This window comes from Mastomys coucha, unplaced genomic scaffold, assembly GCF_008632895.1.
Source record: "Mastomys coucha isolate ucsf_1 unplaced genomic scaffold, UCSF_Mcou_1 pScaffold16, whole genome shotgun sequence".
Lineage (NCBI taxonomy): Eukaryota > Metazoa > Chordata > Mammalia > Rodentia > Muridae > Mastomys > Mastomys coucha.
This window is the reverse complement of record NW_022196898.1, coordinates 44,510,454-44,516,914: the sequence shown is the minus strand read 5'-3', so window position 1 is coordinate 44,516,914 and position 6,461 is coordinate 44,510,454. Positions and strand designations below refer to the sequence as shown.

The 6,461-nt window shown below is 46.0% G+C and overlaps 1 protein-coding gene across 2 annotated transcripts in view; it reads left to right on the top strand.

Moving 5' to 3' along the window:
• Positions 1 to 1,546: 1,546 nt before the first annotated feature.
• The window catches only part of Cd160 (CD160 molecule), a 16,181-nt gene continuing 11,266 nt past the window's right edge, over positions 1,547 to 6,461 (top strand). For both annotated transcript variants that reach the window (XM_031374915.1, XM_031374914.1), the window contains exon 1: positions 1,547 to 1,611. The gene's annotated coding sequence lies outside the window, so the exon portion shown is untranslated. The remainder of the gene's footprint in view (positions 1,612 to 6,461) is intronic.

The window sequence follows — 6,461 nt, the reverse complement described above, 5'->3', positions numbered from 1 at the left end:
TCATATACGCAAAGTAAATAAATCTTTAAAAATATAATATAGAGGGCCAAAGACATGCGCAGCTGAGCAGTCCCCATCAGGGTGTGGTTCTGTCCGTTGACACTTCTCTGGGCTTTGCTTTCACCCCATCAAGTGGCCTCACACGTTTCTAGAGCATCTTCTAGGAGACAAATCTCAACCTCAGGCTGGGGCCTTTTCCTTCTCCCAGCATAAGATTCTTGGGGAAATTTCTACTTCTTGTCTGATAGTCAACTGAAGAGACAGTGTCTCGTTTCTGGCAGGCCCATTACAGTAGCAGCTGCTGGAGACAAGAGAAAGCAACCGCTTTGTCCATCCAAGTGTTTGAAGCGGCACTGGCCGTGGAAAAGGCCTCTCACGTGGGTTTCCAGGAGTACAATGTGGCAGATTGTCCTTTTGGTTAAGAAGTTTATTCGATGAGTTTTTAATGCCTTCTACATACAAACAAGCAAAGACCAGCACAGCCTGGGTTGTGAGCAGAGTTTAGTCCCTTAGCTTCACTGATAGATAGACAGCCTGGCAGGCCTCTAATGGAAGCTCAGGCCTGGGAAGCAGAGACCCATCTTTTTCTATGGGTCTCAGAGGAGGAAGATTCCATAGCATGAGCCTGTGGTCAGGCTACAGGGGAAGGAAATTCTAGGGAAAGAATGTGTAGCTCCCAGGATGTGGAAGAAATGTGGGGGGAGGTTACTTTAATTGAAGTGTACCCATTATACAGGTGGGTAGGTGTGTCAGGAAGCGTGTTTACTGACTCACAGACAGGGTCTTCTGTAGGGTGACTGTCTCCCTGTAGCAGCAGAGAGCCCAGAATCCACATAACAGATGGGCTGCACTCTGAGCATCCTCTGGGTAAGGATCACAGCCAGCTCTCAGAGACCTGCTCCTTGGTGGCTGTGGACTGATTGGCCATAAGTATAAATCTAACACCAGGCCAACTTTGATGTCTTGTTGTTGTTGTTGCTGTTGCTGTTGTTGTTGTTGTTGTTTTGATGCAGGGTCTCTAGCCTAGACTGGCCTTGAACCTCTGATCTTCCTCCAGTCCTAGGGCTACAGGTCTTGTCTATTTTTAGTGCCTCCAAATAGCCATTCCTTGCCCACCATAGTGTCAGACTGACATCTTGAGACTAAAAAGATAAAAGCCCTTTTTGGAATACATTAACTTAACAAGACCCTACCTCAAATCAAAAGGTATTCACAGGAAAGGATGTAGCCCTTCATTCCCGAGAGCATGTCTTCTGGTCATCCTGTAACCAATGTTCTCCTTCTCATGCCTTCTATTTTAAGGAGTCGTTTTTTTCCCAGTCTTCTCTGAACCTCAGTGCATTTCAAAAGAGAGAAAGAGAAGTCAGGGGGGTGTGATGGAGCGACAGGAGAGAGTAAAAACTACCGGGGTGGGGGGAAAGGAAGACAGGAAGACCCCCTCGCTGCTAAAAACCCATTCTGTGGTTTTTCAAAGATTAATCATGAAAGGTCGAGCTGCGACGGAAGTGGGGAGATAGGTTTTTAACAAGAGCAAAAGACCCAGTCTGGGAACCCAGAACACAATCAGTGTGAGCCCCCAGCCTGAGAGCAAGGAAGAACTTCTGTCCTGAGGTAAGAAGGCTTGCGGGGAACCTGGGCTCTGGGAGGAGAGATGGAATGCTTGGCAGAACTGCTCACATGGGGGATGGGGGTGGGGGGGAGAGCTTTCAGTTAGGCCAGGGAGAAGCTTGCTTCTCAAAGGCAAAAAGAAGTGTTCTCTGTGCCCCCCTCAGAAGCTGGTGGCGCAGGCCTTTAATCCCAACACTCAGGAGACAAGGCAGGTGGATCTCTGAGCTTGAGGCCAGCGTGGTCTACAGAGTGAGTTCCAGGACAGCCAGGGTTACACAGAGAAACCCTGTCTCAACAAAAACAGGGGGGGAGGGGAAGGAGAGGGAGAAAGGAGAGAGAGAAGAGAGAGGCAGAAGAGAGATTAAGAGACAGATAGGGAGAGAGAGAGATTGAGAGAGATAAAGAGACAGAGACAGAAACAGAGAGAGACTACTTATGCCAGATGGTTAGTGTGCTCATCATTCTCATGGGCTTCAAGTTGTTGGTTGCTTGGTTCAGACACACCTTAAATGGGAAAGAGTCACACCATACTCATAAGAGGGAAGTCTCAAAGTCTCGGTGAGCACTTTAGAATTAAGCCTGACCAGCTTAGCTCACACACTATGCTGAATCCCACGGGCTGCTCTCTTTGGTTCTGTGTTCATGAGAAGACAGTAGATGAAAGACACGTCTTTCTATAAATATAAAGGAGATAATGATCACTGCAAGAAAGCTACCAATGGTTGCCAAGCCTGAGCTAAAGCCCCGGGGCCTGGCCTGGGTTGTGAGCTGCTTCTGTGAGGTTTCTGAGGGACATTCATGTCCCAGGTATCATGCACTCGAAATGACACGGCACAGGCAGCCTCTAGCATCGGCATGATCTGGGCAGAGTAAGCCGGTAAATTCCTGAGTTTATAAGAAATGACCATTTTCCCTGAGTTCAGTTCCAGCTACTTCCTTCGGTGGGGGCTGGGGGAAGAACCTTCTGCCTGTGAATCAGAGGCGGTTGTCGGTCTCTGCTAGGGAGTTGCCGTTTGCTTCCACAGGAGAACCTGCCACTGGTAGAGAACGTGGGCATTCTCAAATGTGCGAGCAGCTGTTAACAGCTGTCTCCACTTCGTTAAGCTAGACAAGGGCTGGAGTAACCACTTAGGGGCCGTTCCTGCAGAGGACTGGGTTCACCCACGTGGAGGCTCAAACCTCTATAACTCCAGTTCCAGGGGATCCGATGCCCTCTTCTGGCCTCCGCAAGGCACACAAGAGATCACAGACATGCAGGCAGGCAAAACAGCCATATCCGTAAAATGAAATATTTGAAACTTAAAAGGAGAAATTACGATAGTTATCAGATGGACACTAGGTCTGAAGGATAGATATTCTTCTGTTACACATTCTATAACTCTAACAACTGTCTTTATAGAATTTGTTTCCTTGGTTATCCTGTACATTTTGTCTTAGTGATTTTAGGCTCCTTTTTTTTTTAATTTTATATGTTATGAATGTTTTGCCTATACACACACGCACCACACGTGAGCCTGGTGCTCACACTGTCCAGAGGACAGTGGTGGGTGCCCTCAAACTGGAGTCACAGACCCTGGTAAGACACGGTGGGTGCAGGCACTCAACCCTAGCTTCTGAAGAGACAGCGCCCTCTAGCGGATAGGACTCCAGACAGTTTGTGTCCTCCTGCTACACACCAGCAGCTCCTGGCATCAAGGTGATTTCTGCCAAGAGAGGTCCTACCCCAGTAGTCCCCCACCTTCCTGCAGCCCAGTTGAGGAGCCCAAACAGACTTACACACTCTGATCCAGCTAGTCCTTGTCACCACAAAGCCACTCATGCAGAATGACTGACCCCCCACCCGCAGCCGGCCAGCCTGCCTGCTCCACTCTGAAGTTGGAAATGGTCCCTCCTCCCCTCCTGCCATCCCACTGCACCAGTCCCTGAGGACACAGTCCTGGAGAAGAGGCAGGACTTTCTAACAGCTCACAGCTAGTGAACGCACAGTAGTGTTGATAGCCAAATCACCCACCTTCTCTGCCTTCCTTCTCCCACCGCATAACTCCGGTACCAGAACTTAAAGCCAGCAAAACTGCCAAGGGCTACTTGCATGCAACCTTTCTCAGAGTCCCAGGCCTGAATTTCTCCCTTTCTAACCCCTGTAAATTGCATCCTCAATTCTGTTCTTGTCAAAGCCCTCCATGCCTCACTGCTTGGGAGAAGAGAAGCGGCTGTAAGAGGAACCAAAGGGTTCCTCCAAAGGGTTAGGATCCCAGCTTCCCCACCCAGTCTCTGCAACTTTAAACAACTCACGAGGCTTCTTCCAGAAGTCTGCACAGAACACATGATTAATGATGCTCAGAGTTTTATAAGAACTAAATACAGTCGTGGACGTGGATGTGAACTGCAGCCAGTTGTTCAGCCATAATAACGATGATGACTAGCATTTTATTGAGCAGTTGCGCTATGCCAAGTGCACGCTATCTAAGCGGCCATATTAACCCCCTTGGGAAGGACAACTGAGACACATGTGGGTCTCCACCCATGGGTTGAAAACTCCTGCTTTAAGAGGCATCATTCAGCCACACAGACTCTTGTTTTAATGGCCTGTCTGTTTTATTTAATGTATATGAGTACACTGTTGCTGTCTTCAGACACACCAGAAGAGGGCATCAGATCCCATTACAGATGGTTGTGAGCTACCACGTGGTTGCTGGGAATTGAACTCAGGACTTCTGGAAGAGCAGTCAGTGCTCTTAACCGCTGAGCCATCTCTCCAGCCCCAGAAGATTCTGAAAAGCATAGAGTGCACCTGTACAAACTCAGATGGCATAAGTTCTGCGTACCTTGGCCATATGCCACAATCTTTTACTCTTGGGCTACACAGTGGCACAGCATGTTACTATACTAAATACTGTAGGCAACTGTGACATAACAGTGAGTATTTATGGATTTAGACACAGTGTACAGTAAAAAGGTATTTATTTTATATGTCTAACCTACTCTGTGCCCTTTTTGACACGCTAACATATGATAGACACAATGTAAGCCCTTACTTATTTATTTTTTTAAAAGATTTATTTATTTATTTATTATATGTAAGTACACTGTAGCTGTCTTCAGACACACCAGAAGAGGGCATCAGATCTCATTACAGATGGTTGTGAGCCACCATGTGGTTGCTGGGATTTGAACTCAGGACCTTTGGAAGAGCAGTCAGTGCTCTTTAACCGCTGAGCCATCTCTCCAGCCCCTTATTTATAAAACTAACACAGTTTGGTTTTTAAATAAATAGAGGTTGATTTTGGCTCATGATTCTTGATATAGAAAAGTCCAAATGTGTGGCACTAACATTTGCTAAGGACCCTCTTGCTACAGCACAGCTACATCATAGCATAGTGGAAAGTCTCTGTTTTCATAGTAATATATACTATGCACCACTAATGATGATGGTACCTTGATAGATACATCACTAGATGATTTCATGGCTGCACACTCTCATAGAGTATATGCATAGAAACCAAGATGGTGTAGCCTGTGCCTACCTTGGCCACGTGGTACAACCTTTTGCTCTTAGGCGCAGCATGTTACTATGGGGAATACTGTAGGCAACAGTAACATAACAGTAAGCAGTTATGAATGTAGACACAGACAGTGTAGAGTAAAACTACAGTCCAACAGTTTGAGACATAACACCTGGACAAAGCCCTTCCTGTGACTGGAGCCTGCAGGACTAGGACTCTCTTGGGAGATGGCTGAGCTCTGCTGAACCCTGCACATCAGCCACTCTACATACACTGGTCCCCAAACCCTGGCTGGATCCTCAGTACCTCAAAAAAACCTTACTTCAAGCGTAAAGGAACCTTCACTCACTATAACATTTTTACCTTACAGCCTTCTTAATTTTTAAGTTTAGCCATGAAACATAAACACGCCAGTCTGGAGGACCCGTGCGGGCAAACACAGCTGGGCAAGTTGAGGCAAAAGGCAGACGAGTTTTTCTGACTCAGTGGGTGTCTGCCCTGGGGGTCTCAGAACTCACTCTGGCGATCTGTACACTCTCATTCCGTAAGCTTGTCCTCTTTTTCAAAACTTGCTAAGGTCCGAGAAGCCTTGGACCCCTCCCCTGGGTTTTCTTAGAGTTCTATCCTTTACTTTTCCTCTGGCCCATTTTTCTCTTTCCTTTTCCCCATTCTCCTTTCCTCTGTTCTTTTCCTCTTGTCGCTCCAGTCACTCGTTTTTGTCCCCATTTCATTAAAATCTCTTGGTACCACTGATGTACAGGCAGCCTCTCTTTGACTGAAATGTTGGTATAAGGCATGTGTCTGAGTAATATTCTCTTGTATGAATGAATCAAATTTGTCAAATCAGTGTCCTGTTGTTTTTTTTTTCTTTTGTTTGAATGCTTTTTAAAGTGTGGATATAATTTTTCTTAACAGAGACTAGAATATAAAAATATAAATAATAATAGTAATAAAAATATTAAGAGAAAATAATCTCAGCCTGAGGGAAATTTTGTAAAAACAATAATGGAAACCAAACAACTTTTTTTTTAAATTAAAACTTTTTTTAAAAAAGATTGATTTGTTTTATTTATATGAGTACACTGTCACTGTCTTCAGACACACCACAAAAGGGCATCAGATCCCATTACAGATGGTTGTGAGCCACCATGTGGTTGCTGGGAATTGAACTCAGGACCTCTGGAAGAGCAGTCAGTGTGCTCTTATCTGCTGAGCCATCTCTCCAGCCCCCCAAAATTAAAACTTTATTGTAAAGAATTTACAAATACGAAAAAAGAAATCAAGCCAGACAGTGGTGGCGCATGCCTTTAATCCCAGCACTTGGGAGGCAGAGGCAGGCAGATTTCTGAG